The sequence below is a fragment of the Girardinichthys multiradiatus genome, chromosome 5, assembly GCF_021462225.1.
Source record: "Girardinichthys multiradiatus isolate DD_20200921_A chromosome 5, DD_fGirMul_XY1, whole genome shotgun sequence".
In the NCBI taxonomy this organism is placed as follows: domain Eukaryota; kingdom Metazoa; phylum Chordata; class Actinopteri; order Cyprinodontiformes; family Goodeidae; genus Girardinichthys; species Girardinichthys multiradiatus.
The window spans coordinates 27,607,816-27,627,958 of NC_061798.1; the positions used below are offsets into that span (position 1 = coordinate 27,607,816).

Here is a 20,143-nt window from a genome sequence, read left to right on the forward strand (position 1 = left end):
TGGCTGCATATTGGAGATAGTTTCAGAATGAAAGTGATTGTTTGCTTGTGCCCCTCCTCTGTTTTTCCAGTAGAATGGGCTGAAAGCATAGGGTGGCACAGGGCAAAGCAAGCACAAGGAAAAATGTGATAGTGAGTGACAGAGCAGTGGAATATGAAGGAGCACTGGCAAAGTGTATGAGGTGTGCTGACTTTTTCAACTGAAATCTGCTGCGATGCATGAAACAAAAACAAAAAAAAAAAACGAAATAAGCTGCCGCCACCCTATGTCATGCACCCTTCTACAGAAGCTAATCTGAAGGTCGAAAGGAAAAAGGTGAGGGTGGGAAACGGGTTGAGAAAGAGAAAATTTCATGTCCCCTCAAAATAACTCAACACATTGCCATTAATGTCTAAACGGCTGGCAAAAAAGTGAGTACACCCCTATGTGACAATGTCCAAATTGTGCCCACTTAACCATTTTCCCTCCCCAGTGCCATGTGTATCTGTTACAGGGTCTCGTGTGAATGGGGAGCAGGTTAAATTTGGTTTTATTAATTACACACTCTCTCATACAAGTGTGACATCATTAGTGATGTCCAATGAAAAGATTTTAAAAAATATTTACAAAAATGCGAGGAGTGTACTCACTTTTGTGAGATACTGTATGTCTAAAAATGAGGCATGCAAAAGGGAATTAGAAGCAGGACAGGTAAGAGGCACGAGAGACAAATGAGATTGTTTAAAAATGTCTTTCCACCCCTACAGCCAGGCCTGTCATCGCCCCATCGACCTTTCCTCGCTGTAAACACCTTGTACCAGCACAATTACAAAGGTGCCACAATTTCACGCTCAAAGAGACAGGAGGGGGATGATATTATACAGCAAAACACAAAACTGCAGGGAAAACAGAACGGGGACAAGGCTCTCATTGTCATTTCCTTCTAAGCTTCCTACTTGGCGGAGGTCTGGTTCTCACTTAATTTGATGCGTTTAAGCTGTCTGCCTCTCTTCTCTGAAACGCTGCCTCTTCCCTTGCTCCTGCCCTTCACACTTCTCTTCACACATCCTGGTCCCTCCCCTCTGCTCCACTTCGATCATCCCTCATCCTTTTTTCCTGCACATCTCTCTCCTCTTCTCTGATAATTTTCTACCCATTTTGCCTCTTTCACACCTCCCTTTCTCCCTCTTCTCACCTCCTCTTTATTAATCCACCCATTTGCCACCTCTCCCGCTTGTCATAACCTCTAACTGTCTCCCCTTTGCCCTTGTCTCTGACTACTTTCCTTCCCCCCAACTAGTTTAAACAGACTGTGTTTCTTGTGAATGGTAGAACCTCTTAATCCTGCGTGTAACAGCTGCTTAGGCCGGTGATCACCTAAAAAGAAATCCCTGCCTGCGGAGTTTCAAAGGGAATGCTTTAGGAGACTAATCCATGCAGTGCGAGACACTGGATGTTTCCAGGGGTAAAATGAGGCTGTGTGCAGTCACGATTATGTCTGTAAAGCTCATCCTTGTAGTGGATTTTGTTCTAAAACTGCATGGAAGAGTGTGTTTGTTGCCTTTGTTTAAGGCAGAAAGAGTGAAGTAGAGGCAGCATGTGTTTGCCCTGGAGGCACTTCTACTTTGATCCCTGCTGTGAGAGATATGAGAAGATGAGGGACACAGTTCAATTGGAAAAATACCTGAAAAAAACAAGACAGACACAACACAGAAGTCAGAAGTGAGATGCTAGTGTTAAAAGGGTTTCTTGAATTTAAAATAGGTCTTTGTCAAATTAAAAATAAATATACTGACGGTGGTGATGGTGTGTTATTGCACTTGTAATGCCTTCATTTACTCCCAAAAGCAAAGCTAATAGTAGAGAGTATAAATCTTTTGCAGTTTGTAGGAGAGCATAAAATCCTTTAACTTTGCTTCCAGGAGAACAAGCAGTGACAAGATCACTCAGCCAATTCAACATACATTATCTGATGTCTTTTATACACCATATTTAGAGATGCGCAGAGCAGAATCTTGAGGCCGATTTCTGATCTCAGGTCATTGTAAAGCTTTTACCTGCCTTCCTGCAGTGACTGCAGGAATGCTACCAATTACTTATATTGGTAGCATTGTTTTAGCACTGTTACTAATTACTCTCTAAAAGTGTCATTACCAGCATGTAAACATCACTGGTATGAAGAAAACATATTTAAGTTGAAACTCTGTTGTGTGTAGCATTCAGACAACATGTTGTAAGTGTTCTGTGTGAGCAAAAGCCGTAGAGAAGTCTATTTGTTATGACCTGTGGCCACAATACAAAGTTACTTCTGGTCTGCTTATTTCCAGCCAAATATATATATATATATATATATATACACACTTTAGAACTGAGACACGTGCCAAACACTGACTAAACAGTGAAGTATATACTAAACCATGACTTTAAAGCCAAGGTACCAATAAAACTCAATTTAAACCATTCGAATAACCAAGATTTTTATGTAACCTTGCACCTCCCCAACTAATAGATTCGATGACATGGGAAATCTCTGGTGACAACAAAGAAAAAAAAAACTGAAATATTTGACTATTTCTTGTAGCACATGCCTTTGAATAATGGTATTCAAAGATATCAGTTTACTGACTAAAATGGTTCTCGATAAATTAGGAATATCCGACATTTTAACTGTCACCTTGAATTGGTCCAGCTCTCAATGATTTTGAATTGGTATGAGTTACTACAACCAATAGAATAGAGCAGCACCATGTGACTCCTTTATTCCTCCTTCTGTGAGCAAAAGGACTCCAGTAGTTGTGCTGCTGCTTAATCCCAAAAGGAGGAAACGGTGGGACACATAATTAATAGCGAAGGCAGTCATTGGAAATAGAGCTGCCTTGGACTGCAGATGGGGCATGGAGCTGCATGGAGCTATCGATTGTTGCTGAGGATATGTTTTCCGCTCCCTGGGAATGTCAGGGAGGTAAAGCAGAGATTGCGTGGCATACGGTGAGGTGGCTGTGCAGACACACACGCACAAATGAACACAAGCAGAGAGCGCCCTGAGCTGTGCTGAAGAGTGAAGAAAATGCAGGGGGGGTAAACACAAAAAAATCATCCATCACTGGTAGGTACGTTTAGAGAGAGGCCCATGGAGCTGGGAGTTTCAGTTACCCCTCTGGGGATGGTTTAGTCCATTTCTCAATACTAAGCTAGCCCTTTCCACTTTACCTCATTTCCTCTCCCACTGGGGGAAATAGTTCACCTGTCCTTTTATCTCTCTTTCTTGCTTCTTTTTTCCTCAATCTCCTGTGTAACATATCTGTCTCTCAGCACCTGTCCAGCTTCACTCCTTTCCTCCTCTCTTCTATTTCATCCCTTGCTCTCAGTAAAGAAACTGTTCATCTGGTCTACCCTGCTACTCCCTTTCCAAATGCTATCATTTGCTCTTGCAGTCCCATGGTAGATGTGAAGGAGAACAAGGCAGCAGCACAGATCAGCTTCACCTCACCTTTTCAGCCTGCTTTTTTCTTAAGGGCTGGAGTTAAAACAGCACCGAGCTCAGCACAGGTACATGTTGTCATGATATAGTTGAATTTCCATATCTTTTTGTCAATTCCAACATTAAATGCATTTTAACAAAAGTTTACATTATTACAGTTTTCCTCATCTACATCTAAACATCCCAAACAACATTTATTTGAAAAGACAATGTTGCCTTTGGTCTAAACGACATGTAGATGTGGCTGAGGGCGTAACCTGAAGACGCCTTGAAGATGCTTATTAAGGGTGTAATGGGATTTCACAGAAGGAGAACGTATGACATTATGATTGCAGAATATTAAAACAACAATATTTCACAATTATCTATTTGTTCACTCTAACTATGACTTTGGTGAAAAAACTTTGAGCTATAATTATGAGCCTAAGATATGAAGGAGTGTAGTTTAAGCTTAACACACTGTCTATATGTTCAAAAGTCTTATTTTAAACCAAGACAGGAAATGGTTTATGATATGCCCAGTTGTGCTCATGGAGCTAACTAATACAGATATTAGTAAATGTGTAACAGGGAAGTTACAAAAGATTTGATAGCACTGAGAACGCCTCTCACTGGCTAACCTTTAGCAGCTAATGATACTAAAGTTAGCATCTGCTCCAGCACTTCCTATCAGTGCCAAACTAAAGGACCATCTCATAGTTTTTTAAAGTACTCTGGGTTTTAAAGTTTTTTATCTGGCAGAATTTTGCATACTAGAAAATAGAAAGTGGGGCAGAAAAAGATATGAATAATCTGTAAGCGCTTAGCATAACGAAACTGGCTAACCATCAGAGTTGGCATCTGCTTCAAAATGTCTATTATCGCTAAATTAAAGGGATATTTTTCAGTGGATGAATATAATATGGCAATTCTAAACTGAACAGAGATTCTTTAAAACAAATTTTTATAATCACGAAACCATGATTTGATTTGTGAAAATATAATTTATTTTTATTTTTAAGGCTTTTTTGGCATGATGACCACTTTAGACATTTGCAAAATCTTTATTATATGCATAAAAACAAGATGAATTCCTAATAAAAGAAAAACACTGCTAAAACCTTGTCTTGTTCTTGTAAAACTGGTATTGTCTCTTTTCGTGAGCTGAATGCATTATTATACTCCTATTGATTACCAGAGAAATGTTAAAATGTCAGTCAGTCTTTTTCTACCGCTTCTTCCATAGTGGGTCGCGGGGAAGCTGATGTCTATCTCCAGCAGTTTATGGGCCAGAAGCGGGGTACTCCCTGGACAGGTCGCCAGTCCATTGCAGGGCAACACAGACACACACAGGACAAACAACCACGCACACACTCATTCACGCCTAAGGCAAATTTTAGAGAAACCAATCAACTTAACAGTCATGTTTTTGGACTGTGGGAGGAAGCTGGAGTACCCAGAGAGAACCCACGCATGCACGAGGAGAACATGCAAACTCCATGCAGAAAGACCCCTGGCTGGGAGTCGAACCCAGAACCAGTGTTAACCAGTGTTAACAACTGAGCCACCGTGCAGCCTATGTGAAAAATGTAGTTTATTTAAGAAAATCTAATAATATTTAATATTTCCAATGCATGTCCAAAAACAGTACACAGCCGTTACAAACCTGAAACCATAGAACTGACCAAAACAAAAAAGTCCCAGTAGACTCTACAAACCTCAGGCTTACTATCTATGAGCGTGTAAGTGTGTGCTGTCACACCAAAGCAGAGGGTGTGGGCAAATCTCTGTACAACCTGCCTTCCATGTGGCTAACGAGCTCAGATTAATTACCAGAACTGAGTGGCAGCAATTCTCTGAGCAAGAAGACTAATGCAGTTGACAGACTTGGTACACAGCTGCTCTAGCACCTGAGGAGGCCTCAATGAGAAATGAGCCAGAATGGAGTTAAATGTGTCAACGAGGGGGGCCTCAAAGTTTATCAGTCAAACCTGGGTATCCACAAAGATTTGTAAATGACTAAGTGGGCTGAGCATTCAGTTTAATTAAAAACTGCATGTACTTCATTTACTATCTTCCCAGCAGAGCTCAGCTGTAGGAAGAACAAAAAAAAAATCCAAGATCTATGAGCCTCTTATATGGCTGTTATACCTCCTCAACATGTCATCATGTTCTGCAGAAGCCTGCAGGAGCCATTTATTTTATTTAACCCAGCTGGAATAAGAAGGCATCTAAACGTTGTAGGGGAGTAGATCTCAAGAACTGGATTTGGAGATCCCTGTTCTAGACAAAGAAGCTACTGAGTTGGCAAATGAAAAGTCGTTTGCAATCTGCAAATGCTCCTTTTTCACCCATGTATTCACTGATGTTCCTAACTTTTGGATTTCATGATGTAGAGGTGTCAGACGTGGTGCAGTAGATTTGCAAAATATTTGTTTTTTGTCAAGTAACAACATTCGTTCGTTCGTTCGTTCGTCGTCTTCCGCTTATCCAGGACCGGGTCGCGGGGGCAGCAGACTCAGCAGAGACGCCCAGACGTCCCTCTCTCCAGACACCTCCTCCAGCTCCTCCAGGGGGAGCCCAAGGCATTCCCAGGCCAGCCGAGAGACATAGTCCCTCCAGCGTGTCCTGGGCCGTCCCCTGGGCCTCCTCCCGGTGGGACGTGCCTGGAACACCTCCCGAGGAAGGCGTCCAGGAGGCATCCGGTATAGATGCCCGAGCCACCTCAACTGGCTCCTCTCAATGTGGAGGAGCAGCGGCTCTACTCCGAGCTCCTCCCGGATGGCCGAGCTCCTCACCCTATCTCTAAGGGAGTGCCCGGCCACCCTACGGAGGAAGCTCATTTCAGCCGCTTGTATCCGTGATCTCGTTCTTTCGGTCATGACCCAAAGTTCATGGCCATAGGTGAGGGTAGGAACGTAGACCGACCAGTAAATTGAGAGCTTTGCTTTTCGGCTCAGCTCTCTCTTCACCACAATGGACCGGCACAGCGCCCCCATTACTGTGGCAGCTGCACCGATCCGTCTGTCGATCTCCCGCTCCATTCTTCCCTCACTCGTGAACAAAACCCAGAGATATTTAAACTCCTCCACTTGAGGCAGGAACTCCCCTCCAACCTGAAGAGGACAAGCCACCCTTTTCCGGTCGAGTACCATGGCCTCGGACTTAGAGGAGCTGATCCTCATCCCAGCCGCTTCACACTCGGCTGCGAACCGCCACAGCGCATGCTGTAGGTCTTGGCTAGAGGGGGCCAGCAGGACCACGTCATCCGCAAAAAGAAGAGACGAAATCCACTGGTCCCCAAACCAGACCCCCTCCGGCCCTTGGCTGCGTCTAGAAATCCTGTCCATAAAAGTTATGAACAGGACCGGCGACAAAGGGCAGCCCTGCCGAAGTCCAACATGCACTGGGAACAGGTCCGACTTAGTGCCGGCAATGCGGACCAAACTCCTGCTCCGCTCGTACAGGGACCGGATGGACCCTAATAAAGGGCCCCCGATTCCATACTCCTGGAGCACCCCCCACAGGGCATCACGAGGAACACAGTCGAATGCCTTCTCCAGGTCCACAAAACACATGTGAACCGGTTGGGCAAACTCCCATGAACCCTCGAGCACCCTGTAGAGGGTATAGAGCTGGTCCAGTGTTCCACGGCTGGGACGAAACCACACTGTTCCTCCTGAAGCCGAGGTTCGACTATCGGTCGGACTCTCCTCTCCAATACCCTGGCGTAGGCCTTACCAGGGAGGCTGAGGAGTGTGATCCCCCTGTAGTTGGAACACACCCTCCGGTCAGGGGGACCACCACCCCAGTCTGCCAGTCCAGAGGCACTGTCCCCGACCGCCACGCAATGTTGAAGAGGCGTGTCAACCATGACAGCCCTACAACATCCAGACACTTGAGGTACTCAGGGCGGATCTCATCCACCCCCGAAGCCTTGCCACCGCGGAGCTTTTTAACCACCTCGGTGACTTCAGCCTGGGTGATGAAAGAATCCAACCCCGAGTCCCCAGCCTCTGTTTCCACCACGGAATGCGTGATGGCAGGATTGAGGAGATCCTCGAAGTACTCCTTCCACCGCCCGATAATGTCCTCAGTCAGCAGTCTCCCGCCCCCACTATAAACAGTGTTGGCAAAGCACTGCTTCCCCCTCCTGAGGCGCCGGACGGTTTGCCAGAATCGCTTCGAGGCCAACCGGTAGTCCTTTTCCATGGCCTCACCGAACTCTTCCCAGGCCCGAGTTTTTGCCTCTGCCACAGCCCGGGCCGCAGCACGCTTGGCCTCACGGTACCCGTCAGCCGCCTCAGGAGTCCCACAAGCCAACCACAGCCGATAGGACTCCTTCTTCAGCTTAACAGCATCCACCGGGTTCTGGGATTGCCGCCACGACAGGCACCGCAGACCTTACGGCCGCAGCTATGGGCAGCAGCATCGACAATAGATGCAGAGAACATGGTCCACTCGGACTCTATGTCTCCAACATCCCCCAGAATCTGGTCGAAGCTCTCCCGGAGGTGGGAATTGAATACATCCCTGGCCGAGGGCTCCGCCAGGCGTTCCCAGCAGACCCTCACTATGCGCTTGGGCCTGCCGAGTCTGTCCGGCTTTCTCCTCCTCCAGCGGATCCAACTCACCACCAGGTGATGATCAGTGGACAGCTCAGCCCCTCTCTTCACCCGAGTGTCCAAAACATGCGGCCGAAGGTCTGATGATACGACAACAAAGTCGATCATCGACCTCCTGCCTAGGGTGTCCTGGTGCCAAGTGCACTGATGGACACCCTTATGTTTGAACATGGTGTTCGTTATGGACAATCCGTGACTAGCACAGAAGTCCAATAACAAAACACCACTCAGATTCAGATCGGGGAGGCCATTCCTCCCGATCACGCCTCTCCAGGTGTCACTGTCGTTCCCCACGTGGGCATTGAAGTCCCCCAGCAGAATAATGGAGTCCCCGGGAGGGGCACTATCCAGCACCCCCGACAGGGACGCCAAGAAGGCAGGGTACTCTGCCCTACCACTCGGCCCGTAGGCTGAAATGATAGTCAGAGACCTCTCCCCAACCCGAAAGGCGCAGGGATACAACCCTCTCATCCACTGGGGTAAACCCCAACACGAGACGGCTGAGCTGGGGGGCAACAAGCAAACCCACACCAGCCCGCCGCCTCTCCCCGTGGGCCACTCCAGAGTAGAAGAGAGTCCAACCCCTCTCAAGGAGATGGGTTCCAGAGCCCACGCTGTGCGTGGAGGCGAGCCCGACTATTTCTAGTCGATATCTCTCGACCTCCCGCACAAGCTCAGGCTCCTTCCCCCCCAGCGAGGTGACATTCCACGTCCCTAGAGCCAGCCTAAGCATCCGGGGATCGGGCCGTTGAGGTCTCCACCTTCGTCCGCCACCCAATCCTCTTTGCACCGGTCCCTCGCGGTTCCCAGTAGATTTGCAAAATATTTGTTTTTTGTCAAGTAACAACATGTATTTCAAAAATGTCAAAAATCTATATCCATTGCCACAATGTTTAATTTTGTGGTGTTATTTATAATCAGCTTGTTTTTCCCCTTTTATCTGTTAAGACTCTAAAATGGTTCCCGTTTTTTACTTCTTACTTTTTCTACTTTCACTGCTCAGTGCAGATACACCCTCTGTCAAAAATAGACTTGGTGCATGTTGCTAGTGTAAGAAAGAATAAAGTTTGTGACAGAGTTTAGTAGTTTTAAATAGTTTATCCGGCTCCATGGTTGGAACCTCGGTACAAGAGGAAACAGTGATTGAAAACCACAACCAGCTAAGCATTTGTAAATAAACATGCTATTGTTAGCTTCTTCTTCAAGGCTTGCTATTGGTTGGACACTGGTGAAAGATTCTTTAAAACACAGTTTGATTTGTGAAACCTTTGCTCTGATTGTAAAAATAAAATAATCAGGATTCTTAATTTTTGCCCAACATGTTGCTAAAATCGTGTGTATTGAGCTGGATGTATCATTACACCTCTATTTACTACAGTTTGCGCTTTGACTTAGCTCTTGATTTAAAAGTTATAAATGTGTCATCAAATCTGAGAAAGAGAAATAACGTTTTTTAGGTTTTGTTTGAATTTTCTGCTTTGTAATTTGAGGAAATGATTACGACATTAACCTCGCATAGCAACTTATAGCATTTCAATCTGAAAAGACTCACAAAGAGAGGGATGGCAATTAGGAAAGATTTAATGATGTGAAATTACATAGTTTTTTCTTTGGCGCTCAGACCTGGGAGGAAGACATGAATGCTGAGAATGACATGAGCTAAGATGATCATTTGTAAGGCTTAGATTTAGAGATGTCTTCCCGCTGATCCGACACTGGTGGTGGATTGGCGGCCAGGGAGCGAGGAAGCCAGGAGTAGATGTGAAGGAAGATGGTGGAGGTGGGGTGGAGGAGGGATGAGCTCAGGTGACAAGCGATGATGAACACAGCTGAAGCTCCTTTAAAAGCAAGGCGTCGGAAGGTGATTGGATGGAGAATCAGACGGACAGGATTCTGATTGGAAGGCCGGGAGACGCACAGAAGAGTCATTGGACGGTAGAGACGGTGAAGGTGAGTCTTTCATTCTGAATTTCGTCTAAACTCCATTTAATTTTATTTTGCATTTATCATGTTTGTGGAGACATTGATCAACTAAATTTCTTTTTATTCAATTTTGCAAACATCAGCTAACAAATCAATTCTAAAATGTGGTTTAGCCTTAGTATGCTATTTGCCACCAGACATTTAAAACTGTAGTCAAATGACTCCAATAAAAAATACTACCCAACTGGAGGCTGCTTCGAGTTATTCTGGGTTGAATCACAAGATCTTATCTTTCATATCTCACAAGACTCAACTTACCCAAAAAGGGCTAAGGGCCAAAATAAATGGAAATACTTTATCACAAAGCTTTTAAAAAACAAATTAAATGAAACATGAGACATGAGAATTTTTTAGATAAATTATCATCAGAATTCATGAAAATACTTAACCATCAAGACAATCAGAATGATATGAAATGGTTTTTGTAAGTGTTTACAACACAGTTTATCCACACTTATGAAAAGAAATGGAGACAAATTGGTAACAGTTGAGTATGAAATGGGTGTACAAATTGCCAAAAAAGTGCATTGATCCAGAACCCACATTTCTTTTTCCTCTGTCTAGTTATTCGCTCACTATGTCAACCTATTCATAGGTAAACATAGGAAATTCACTTGTGAACTTACAAAACCTAGCGATTCACTGCTTAAACTAGAATGAGGGGAAAACATCAGCCTGATGAACCATTAAGATAATAAAGTGCACATCCATAGCTGGGAAACATTAAGGTGATGCATCTTTATGGTTACTGAAATCATACAATTGTCTTTTCGGTGGTAACTGAGCTGAAAGGTTTCATTGCTTTCTGTATTTTGCATTTTTTCCAAGATTCCTTGCTCAGTTTCTCCCTTCAGACATTCCCTTTAAACCCCTTCATTACCAGAGGCAAAAACTGGAGAATGCCGGTCACATGTATTGTGAAAGGAGTGTGTGTGTGTGTGTGAGTATGCAAGCAAATACATGATCAGCACCCGCAGCAGCAGCTTCGAATAAAATAAGTTTGGTATGCACAGAAGCTGCTTGTGTGCCCTGTGACAAGCCCTGGGGCTCAAGTGTCTTTTCAACGGAGTGAAAATTACGAACGCTTTCTGTCTAGGAAATTTGAGTTAGAAGTTCTGTATGAACTGAAAGCAAAACTGTATTTAAGAATCAGACAAAGATTCTGGTTTAAAACAAAGACAAAAGATTTATGAGTTATAGAGGCAAGAATCCAGGGTTTTCACTGAGACCAAGGGTCAAAGGTGAGTCCCCAAAGTAATGCCATTTCATCCTAATGGACATTCTTCTGTTGCAACTATGTGGCTTCACAGACTATATTTGCACAAATGGGTTTTTGCTGTGCAAAATAATAAAATGCCAAGAAAGCTGGATTCATTACCACAGACAGAAAAGCTTCTATTCCTTAAATATTATGACTTGCAAAGCAGCACACAAAACTCGAACTGCTTATAAAGAAACAGATTAACTTTAGGGCAGTTTCTACAAGGCCAAGGAAAAGTTTCTTTGGTTTATTTGTAATTAGTTGAGAAACCTGTAGGTTATTGTGATCTTTTGCAATCCCTTTTCCCCAGATCTATGATTATGCATACAGAATCTCTAAATAATTTATATTCTTTAAGTCTAAAACTGTAAAGTCAAAAACCTGTGTAGCATTTTTTAAACAATGCTGGGGGATGAGATGTGTAAAACTGAATGATAAGACGTCATCAGGATTTATCATATCGACTTTCAGGTTATACCTAACTTACTTCTACATACTTTTTAGCCAAGTCTACAAAAAAGGTGCTTTAACTAATTATTTAAGCAATAACAGTGAGTCAGACACCTTAGTCGCAGGCTCAGATCAAAAACCGGTCCTCAACTTTTGAGTTTGTATAGCTGAAATTTTTTTTTATAAATATTACAAAAAAAAAACAGAAGGGTGAATTATTTATGTAAAAATGTAAATGTAGATGTTTAGGTTTTTTTGGGCTTTTCACACATAACAGTAAAAAGCAAAGTTGTGTACAATAAAAGCAGTAATTGCTAAATTTCCCTGTTGCTTTTACAATCATTTCAGGGTCACTTCTTTTGTTCACACTGGCTGATTTATGTCTCATTAGAGTGCCTTCAGAGCCATTACTGATCTCATTATTTATTCAACCAGCACAATAAATGAGGGCAAAATGAAAGCCTCTTTTATTCAACAGATAAATAAACATTTTTTTTTAGTGCAATGTTTGTACACTAAAATAATCTCCAAAACAGGTAAAGGTTTGGTATATTAGACAAGTGAATAAACAAATTAAATAAAATTATTTTTTATCATTTAACAAAATATTTCTGACTATTTATATGTATATGAAAGAAAAGCCACTAATTGCTGCGGCACATTGGATTATATAAAAAATAACTTTGTTTTTACCATCATTAGCTACTTGGAGTCCAGAAATCCAGGAAATGACTTCTTTAAAAGCGCTTCTGGGATTTATTAAACAACCGTAGAATGGTTGGACCCAATGGGTTTGAGACCCAATACTGACATACTGATATTGGGATGAAGCCACAAATCCATCCATCGATGGTTCTAGCCTCCGAACTCCATGGCCCTTTGTTCCCATAGGAAATATTTTAGCAGATTTTCCTCTGGAATGTAATGCTTATTATGTAATTACAGATATTTCAAGTAAAAAAAAACTGATTACATTGACAAACAAAAACAGCAGTGTTAAGTACCATACATTCAGCCTCTGTATGCCTGCAACATATTTGCTATATCTTGTTCAATGCAGCATAAAACATGTAGTAGGTAAAGAAGTGGTGGCAAAATTATTAAGAAACTACAACTAAGTTGGTTGAATGCCAAAACAGCAGACCGGCATTTTTGATAAAACCTTTTTTTAGAGGTGGAAATAATGAGTTTTATTCATCTGGGGTTTATTTTTGCTATCGGATTTTTTTTGTTATGGGCCCAAAGCAGGAAGACAGTAACACTATTATCTATCCGTTTATTTATCGCAAGTCATATAGTTATGGCAAAATTTACCAATATTATTACACATTGCATGGTTTCCTAAAACGTTGCAGCCCTAGCACAAACCTTCCAAAAAAGGCCCAATTTTGTCTTGTTGGTGCACAGAATATTTTGCTTGGGAATATTTTCGTTTTAGGTGTCATCAACATGTTTTTTGGCAAATGTGAGACAGGATTTTGAGTTGTTTTTTGTCAGCAGCAGTTTTGCTCTTCCATCTACCATGGATAGCATTTACGCCCTTAAATAAGTAAAGTGAGGCATGCAGTGCTTTCGATGTTCTGGGTTGTTTTGTTACCTCCTGTATGAGTCACTCTGACACTCTTGGAGTAATTTTGGTTGGCTGGCCACACCTGGGAAAGTTTACCACTGTTCCTTGTTTTCTACATTTGTAGGATAGTGACTCTCATTGTGGTTTGCTGGAGCCTTAATGTATTAGAAATGGCTTTGTAACCTCTTCCAGACTGAAAGATGTTAATAAATTGTTTCTCATCTGATCTTGAATGTCTTTATATAGGCTTACGATGCTGTGCTTGTTGAGATGTTTTAGCCTACTTCATCTTGTCACAAAGGTTCTGTTTCAGTAATTTCTCAGACTGGGAAGACAAGAAAAAGAAAATATTGGTAATCACAGCTTTTTGCCTTAAAAATGTATTATTATTCAATACGTCCTATTAAGTTAGGTTATATTGTCTGTTAATAAAATTGGTTTTATGGCGTGAAACATTTAAATGTGACAAAAAATGGTGACAAACTTGCTTATATAACTCTAACCCGGATCAAATCGGAATCCCCCCCCAAAATGATGACCAACAGGTGGTAATAAGTGAAATACCCATAAAGCACAGGGAAAGAAGCACTGCTGCTGATTTACACAATGAAACCTGTGGCAACAAAACTGCTCAGTTCTGTTTAAGATTGGGCTTAGAGTAGGTTCATACGGCAATTTTTATACAGAGGAAGGGAAAACTGTACCAGATAATCGCAATCAAGCAATGTTGCTTTTGTGACAGATATTGTTCAACACTGTGCCGGAGTGTCCCTCTTTTTTAAGCTTTATACAAGGCTAAAGTAATGATCTGCACCCTTTAGTCAAAATCTGTTGCTGCAGATTATAAGCATTTGTGTAAAAAGAAAAGAAAAACTTAAATGAATGTAAAAGATTAGAGGGGAAAATCTCTCTACTCTCAAGGCACGGTTACAGCCAAATGTTTCTGACCGTGCTCCAGATTAGGTTCTGGTTGTTTGATGCTGCCACTTCTACGTATAATTATTTTCCTCTTCAAGCAGAAAAAGAGAAGCATGTCTCCTGATCACAAAACACAATATGTATTACTGCATCTTTGTATTCTAGTCTCAAATGCTAAATAATTAAAATCCCTGCTCTCTGCTGTTTACAACATATGAAGTCTGGGAATTCAAGCTAATGCATTTTTCACACATAGGGTGTGTCACTCTGAATAAAAGCATCAGATAAATGCTTGAAATGTAAATGATTCAATTAATGGGCATCATTTCATAAACATCGGCTCACTGATGTGGAAATGAACTGAAGTAACCGTTATGGAGAAACTATAAAAAAATCTGCACGGATATAAACAATATTCACTTCTGATCCTTTCAACTTGAAATGGGTTAAGAAGAAAATTAGGTTGAAAGATAACCCTGAAGATTTGCTGAGTGTGGGAACTCACACCACAAGCTACGTTAAAGCAAAGACAACTAATATATGATAGAAATATTGATGCAGTCTTGTAGTTTAGTTTCACCTTCTTAGCATCTAGGCAGCTTCCATAGATGCATTACTACCCACACATACATTTTCCCCTCCCCACCAAACTATACACTACCAGATACGCACATTCACAGCCACCCAGTCACCTGGAGAGGTTGGTTTGGTACATTTATCATAAAGCATGTGTCCAGACTGTGTCCATGTGTATACAAGTGACGTTCCATGTCTACTATCTGAAATTTATACATAAGTCACATGGTATAGCAAAAGAGAGAACTGGTTAGTTCAGAAGTATAATTTATTTTCAACATGGGAAGTTAAACTAGGTTTGGCACTTTTGTCCCATCATCTGGACTTCTAGAATAAAGCTTGCTGGGTTCCTTAAAAGTCCTGAAAAGGCTTAAAATTAATCATTTCAGTTTCAGTGCCTTAAAAAGTTTGAAACATCTACAGATATTCCATTGTACATTTCATTCAGTTTCATATTGAATTTGTACATCATTTGCTTCTCTACTGTTGCTTTTCCATTTTTCTGAGAAGTGTGCAGGCAGCAATCATTCGCTCTGTGTTGTCGCTATGGCTAAAGAATTTGAATGTTATTATACTGTGACAAAACTATATGGTTCAGTTTCCAGAGCATGATTTTATTTCGCCCCACATTCAAGTGACACTCATCCCAGAGTCAAACAAACACCATAATTAGATGACAAGGTTCAGTCAGTGTATTTTGTATGGTGAAACACAAAACTGCATGACCATCAGTGGCTTTTGACATCAATTGTGTGACAGAAAACAGAAGAAACGCAGACTGACAGTAAGGTCCAGGCTTTTATTAACTTGTTTCCAACAGAGGAAATGAAACTAAATTTCAACCACCAGGCAGCAGTTACACAAATACAGGAAGCTTTTCTTTGCTGATCCTGGTCACTATTTGGGAACAAGGATTAAAATCTAAATCGCCATTGCTCCAAAGCAAGCCATCAATGCCTGACATTATTCAGTGCAGTGTTCTTGCACAATTAATCCCATGTTGAAGAATGTCAATGCCAGACATTCAATATTGGATTAATAGTGCAAGAACACCTGGAATAATAAGAAAGTTCTTGGCTTATGACGTTTTTCTGAAATGCTGCATAACAGCAATATAAGTTATTTTAAAGTTATTTTTAAAGTATGTATTTAGTGTTTGCAGGAGCTCAAGAATGGTTTAGTTTCTGTGTTAAACTGTGAAAAAGGACTTAGTAGAAATTAGTTGAGTGTTGCTGGAAATGCATACTGATCACCAAGGAATATTTAGTACAAAACATTGTAAAACGTAAAATCATTACACCCTGTCAAAACTGATACTCTGTATCTTTAAGTGGTAAATAAGACTGTAAGTAATGGGGAGATGCACCAATTGCAGTTGTCTTGGTTTATTACATTTTTTACGATTTTTATAAAAGTTTGATTTGATATTAGTCAATCTTTAGTCAATTCTTCTCTAGGAGCTTTAACTGACATCAAATAAAAACTAAATATATATCTAATTTCCAATTTAATTATATGCATTTAACTATGTCTTAAGACAAAATTTCAAATTAAAATTAACAAAATTCATAAATGACTGAATGCTTTTTACCTTCTCCAGTGAAAGTTAGAAAGAAAGTTAAACTTTAAACTTTAGCTGCTTCCTCTGACTTTAATTTATATCACAAATGAATTTCAACCGGTCAAGAGAACAATTTTAACTTTAATCATAAGCTCCTAAAACTTCGACACTAAATATTTTTGTGTGATAGTGGGATCAAAATATGCCCCCCATGCCATCGTTAAACAGCTGCCTGTATCGCCCACCTCCTTCCCGCTGGGTGAACCCTGGGAATTTCCAGATGACAACAAGAATCTAAATCATGTGGCTTACATACGATATACTAAGCCTATATCTCTGCAGCCACTGAAAGCCATTTAACAGGCCATGTTAAGATATTGGCAACTTTCCTACTGTGTCTTTTCACGCTCTTCCCCCTCCTATAGCGTCCTACTATTTCCCTTCCTTGAATAAACCCCCAGAACCTTACATCTCCCGGCTTTGAATAAGGCCCATCAGGCGATTTCTGAGCCATATCTCAGAAGAGCATGAAGAAAAGTTTCTTACCCGTTTTCCTCCTCCTGCCGCACACCTCCCTGTTCAGCCATGAAATAACACCCCTATTTAATCAATTGTGAATCATGAAATTTTGCACAAGAGACCCCTTTTCTTTGCACTTGACAGTGATTGAACTGCACAGCCATGCAATTCCATTCACCACAGCGATGAGAAGAAAAGAGAGCGGGGGGAGGGGGATGCGTCTCTGTGCAGTCAGCATGCGAGTGAGGGATGACGGCAATTTCCCTGTGACATCATGAGGCCCGCTCAACGCCGCAGCAACACAGGGTCCCTTCTATGGATCGAGGCTGCATGGTGTGTCAGCACAGTGGGGTCCCATTGTGGTGCAAAAAGTTGTGTGTGTGTGTGTGTGTGTGTGCACGTGTGTGTGTGTGAAAGCCAAACATTTTACATAGGCCCCAAAATAGATCAGGCACAAGAAGGAAAGGGGGCCATGAGCGAGATTACAAGTAGAAAAAAGGAAATAAAGAACCAAGAAGAACAGGGTTTGGGGGCGGGGTATCTCCTTTCTTCTGCATCAATGGTGTAATGGGCAAGACATGAAGAAGTATGGTATGGGGTCTGCTAAGAAGTTAGGCATTGGTCACACAAAGCGGTGATGCAGCAAGATACCTGTGTGAAGCTGAGCAGAGAGTCAGTTGGGGTCTTTATGTCTATGAGGCAAAATATATGTTTTTCCTGTTCAATAAGCGATCTGTATGGCAAAAAACACCTTCACTGTGTTCATGAACAGCATGCAAATGATTTGCAAATATACCACGAAGAAGCTTTGCTTTCACTTCTGCTAAGCTGTCAGAAGTTCTGCCTGCAGGACAAAACACAAACACATTGTTATGCTGTTCTGTGGGACTTGGAAAAGCAGGAAAAGCTTCCCTGAAGCCCAATATTAACCCATCGATCTGTTTGTTTATTAATCACTATCACCAAGAGTTCGACAGACCTGTTTTTTTTAAAGAAATGTACAAAGTTTAAAGAACGCTGTATTGTTTAGCTTGGTTTACACCTTCTTGTTTCTCAAAGTAAACTCCTGTCTGTTTGGTGATTCCTCAATTCTTTTATTTAGGATAACCAACAATTAATTTAAAATATGATTAAAGCAACCATATATCCTAATTACCAACTCGATGATAGTCTTCAGAACCTGCTGAAAATTTGACATAGCGTGGAGCGGGTCACCATCAAAACCCAAAACCGAGGAAGCAAGACAAGAAAAGTCAACGAAGTTGGTAGCCTTAAAACTATTCACAGCAGACAAGCAGTGTGTAAAAGCCATGTTGTGCGGGACTAAGAAAAGACCTAGCACAGGAACTGAGAAATTACTCATTTAGTTTACAGATGCACCAACCAATTGGCTAATTTCCTCTTGATTAGCTGTGATTGCACAGTGTGCAGCCTGCACGGTGGTGCAGTTCGTAGCAGAAGGTCCAGCCAGGGGGTCCAGCCAGGGGGTCTTTCTGCATGGAGTTTGCATGTTCTCCCCATGCATGAGTGGTTTCTCACCAGGTACTCCGGCTTCCTCCCACAGTCCAAAAACATGATTGTTAGGTTAATTAGTCTCTCTAAATTGCCCTCAGGTGTTAATGAGTGTGTGCATGGTTGTTTGTCCTGTATGTCTCTGTGTTGCCCTGTGATGGATTGACGACCTGTCCAGGGTGTACCCTGCCTCTTGCCCGTAGATTGCTGGAGATTGGCACCAGCTCCCCCATGACCCACTATGGAATAAGGAATGGAATATGGAATAAGCGGTATAGAAGATGAATGAATAGACTTCTGCTTAGTACTGGGTCACATCAGACTTCACCTGTGTTTATTTGGTTGTACACATCCTAATTGGTATCTTTAGTTTTTGTTAACTTTCTAATGTTTTTAATTCACATGTAATCTTTGTTAGGCAAGTCAACTCTAGCCTGGCAGTGCAGGTTATTTGTGTAATATTACCTTACAGTATTGCTAAAATCAGCCCCCCTTGAGGTTTCTTGTTATTTTCTGAAGAGCTGCTTTGAGTCAGGTCACGATCAAAAAATGACTTATTCTTTAGCAGAAAGAAACAACTGAGGAGGAAGTACAGTAGAAGTTGTTGGTTCAATACTGTTTCTGCTGAGAAACCCGTGGGTGAAAAATCTCTGTTTAAGGAAGCTGAGCAACTTGAAAGATGCCACTTTCAGACATCTGAGTAGTTGAGCTGTTGCATTTATATGTACTTAACGCATTGTTTGCTGAAGAGATAACCATTCTTCTTGAATAAAAGTTTCCAAATGATTATAATCAAATCATTTGGAAGTCACATCATATGGTCAAATTTGCATTTGCAAAACAAACACAAAGAGCTTATGGGTTGTCTCCAAACAGCTATGAATGCATCAAAGCTCAACAGTCAACTTGAAATAAAAAGCTATATTCGAATAGCAATCTACAGTTTTTGAGAGGTGTAGTTTGTAAGTTTTTAAAGTCGCTAAAACTAAAATCATCTATGTGAGGAAAAGATAGGAAGATAAAAATTACAGTGAAAGTAGTCAGATTGGGGGAGAGTGAGGGTGAAGAGCTCAGTTATAAGCAATAATAAGAGCACAGATGGCCGAACAGATCTTTATATCTGATACTCAGATCATTAAAACCTCCAGGACAAGTGATGTTCTAGCAAAATAGGAAATTCTTAGCTTTAAATGTTTAAAATGTTAAAGAGCCCAGAGTAAAAGCTAAGAAGATATCAAAAGGATTATTTGCTCTTTTACTTTAAATCAGTAAGCTTGGTGGTTCAACAAGATTGCATAACAAGAGGAGGGTTGCGGGCTGAAGAAAAAGGAAGTAGTATAGTGCTTATGTCTGCAGTTCTGCCACTTAAAGTCTGGTTGGAACAACAAGTCAACCCCACAGATGTTCAGCAAAAATACAAATCTTCATTTAGCAAATAAATCAGTTTTGGTCTTTGTAAGTAATTTCACTGTACAGGCATTGCCTTTTTTAGTTTATCCCATCCTTAACTTGTAGCATGATTTAAATGAATGCATCATTATGTACGGCATGTTGAAAAGGTATTTGGAACAGTAACGACTTCCACACCGAAGAGTGTCATATGCATCACCTGGTAGTGCTTACATACTGTATGTTGCTGCATGCATTACTGGAAAAAGATCAGATCTTTACTTTTCCAACAGGCTGGTCTCTGGGCAGGGCGGATCAACCAGGAAATCCTCTGACCTTT

The 20,143-nt window shown here is 41.6% G+C and overlaps 1 protein-coding gene across 1 annotated transcript in view; it reads right to left on the reverse strand.

The window, feature by feature from the left end:
• The window catches only part of xylt1 (xylosyltransferase I), a 120,105-nt gene that overhangs the window by 57,422 nt on the left and 42,540 nt on the right, over positions 1 to 20,143 (reverse strand). The gene's annotated exons all lie outside the window — the stretch shown is intronic.